Source organism: Pteropus alecto, unplaced genomic scaffold (genome assembly GCF_000325575.1).
Source record: "Pteropus alecto unplaced genomic scaffold, ASM32557v1 scaffold398, whole genome shotgun sequence".
NCBI lineage: Eukaryota > Metazoa > Chordata > Mammalia > Chiroptera > Pteropodidae > Pteropus > Pteropus alecto.
Window position 1 is genome coordinate 1103854 of NW_006442497.1, and position 2523 is coordinate 1106376.

Sequence of the window (2523 nt, forward strand, 5' to 3'; positions counted from 1 at the left end):
TACGGACAGGCCCTTTGTGTAGAAAGGTAGTTTTTATTCACAGCTTTTTTTAGGGGATTTGCTGCAGATATTTATAAAAAGTAACTCCATCTGTATCATTGACCGTTTGTACATAAAAAGATGTGTCAAACTTCGCTTGTGATTTGTTCTTTCTGTTTGGGACATGTGGGCCCTGTGACTAAGAAATTTTGCACACCTTCCAAATGAACATCAACTTAAATGCCCCTTAACTGTTTTTGTACCTAAATCACTTGCCGAGAAAAATCACATTTGCTCATCTCCATTGTTGAAGGAGCATGAACAGAGTTCCTTCTTGCGGATCTATCCCTGGATGTTGACTGAAGTATCTGTGATAAACAGTGGTCCCCATGGCAGATTCTGGGGTGGTCCTGCACGTGGAGGAAGCCCATCCAAGAGTGCTGCTGGTTTATTTTCACAGCTGTTTGGTGGTAGGCTTTTAATAGAACATCTTTAGATTTTATAAAGCTACAGCCATTAGCTTATTCTTATTCAAAAACCACTTTCTAATCGGGTTGGGTTTTATTGTTCTTAACTTCTAGAACTTCCCTTTAAGAAGCTAATATGTGTCTCCAGCTCATGCAATGGGCTGTAAGTGCCTGGGTGCCTTCTTAGTGTCACATGCTTATCTACTGTGTTGTGTTTTGAGAGGACAGAGCCCTTTTAGGTGACAGAAGGCATGTGGCAGAGCTTGCCAGGTGGAGAGTAGTGGTCTCAGCAGGTTGCTTGTTCAGGCTGCACCATGTTCAGTCCTTTGGATGCTCCCAAAGCTCCCTTTCCAGCTCTCATCTCTGGGAGGCTCAGGAAGGTGAACCCTATTATTAGCGAAGACACAGTGCCTGTTCCTATTTTATACCGAAGCTTAGGGTTTCAAATCTAAAGCCAATTTGGGAATATAAGGGCTCTATAAAAACCATGCCTGTATGTTACTGAGTACTCACACATGTTAAATGGAGCTCTCCTGAATTGCAGACATGGCCTTGCACCTCTGCATATAAAATAGAGCAGGTCCTGCTGGAATAAGGAACAGTTCTCTTAAATTTGAGGACTAGTGTCCCTCATGTCTCACAATCAGAGTAATACAGACTAGGTATTTTTAAAGTAGGTTCTATGATGTTGCCTGTGGTCTTTGGGGAGTGCTCATAGATTTGATGGGGTTTAAATTTGATTACCTATAGGACAAAGTCTGAGGGTTTTAAGGCATGAGGGGAAAAGTGCCTGAAGGCTGCACTATCTCACGACATTTAGAAAACACCATATTAGATCAGGGTCACACGAAAGTTCCCATTTGTGAGGTTTGACTTCAGATTGCCTTCTACCATGGTATAAATGGGTTCACATTTTTTTCCCCTTCTCCTGAGAATCATTTCTTGGAGCTGCTTGTAAGATTCTTTTGCTTTTCCAGATAGATTTCGTCACCTGGATTTTGTTAAAACTTATTAAGTCTGACCAAATTGGCTTGTGTGTTTCCCTGAAGTGAATGTTTCACCAGAGCCAAGATGGGTTTTAGCTTTTCTGACAGCTGATGGATATTTCTCAAGGCAAATGAGAGCTTATAAGCACTTTCTGAATATGATATAACACATGCTGGCTAGAGGAGAACACACAGGCCAGGTGTTTGGGGAACAGTTTGTTAAAGCCAATGAATTTCGCAAATGTGTTAGATGATGAAAAGTTCTCAGCTTTCCCAGTTGCAGTGGTCAGTACTCTGTAACCGGAGGAGACAAGCATGAGAGACTTATTTTCTGCCATGCCAGGTCTATATGACTCCAGGCATTTGGATGGCAGACTGAAAATGCTGATTAAGTTGGTCAGTTTTGCCACTGCCTACAGTGTTGTCTCTTCCATTTAGCTATAGATCCAGCATAGGTAACTACCATCTGCATATCACTTTGTAGCTCCAACCAGGTAGCCCTGAGCAATCAAAAGCAGTGGCTGACCTTGGCCTATGGGAGAGCCCTTCCCAAGGGGCCACAAAACCAATGCATCTGGAGGCTGGCACCAGACCACAACAGAGCAAATCCTGACTAGCCCCATTAGTGGTACACACAAAGGATGGTTGCAACAAGTACACAAGCCTGCTAGGACAAATCCCACTCAGTGGGGTCAGCCCCCACACAGCAACTCACCCTGTGGGCACAGCCAGTTCCCACAATTAACCTGAGCATTAATCCCATCCACTGAAGTGCTAACAACAATAAAGGCTTGGTGACAACAGAAGATCACACACAACCCACACAAAGATCACATCCAGAGCCCCCATCATGGGGGATCAGGGAGAGGGCACCACTGGGCCACAGACACCTTTCACATTTGGCCATCTGGCCAAGGCTGAGAGACAAAAGAAATATTCCTGACGCATAGAAATGAACACGGAGAGGCTAATAAAATGAGAAAACAAAGAAGCATGCCACAAATGAAATAACAGGAGAAAACTCTAGAAAATAAGCTAAATAAAATGGAGGGAAACAACCTACCAGAGACAGAGTTCAAAATAATGGTTAT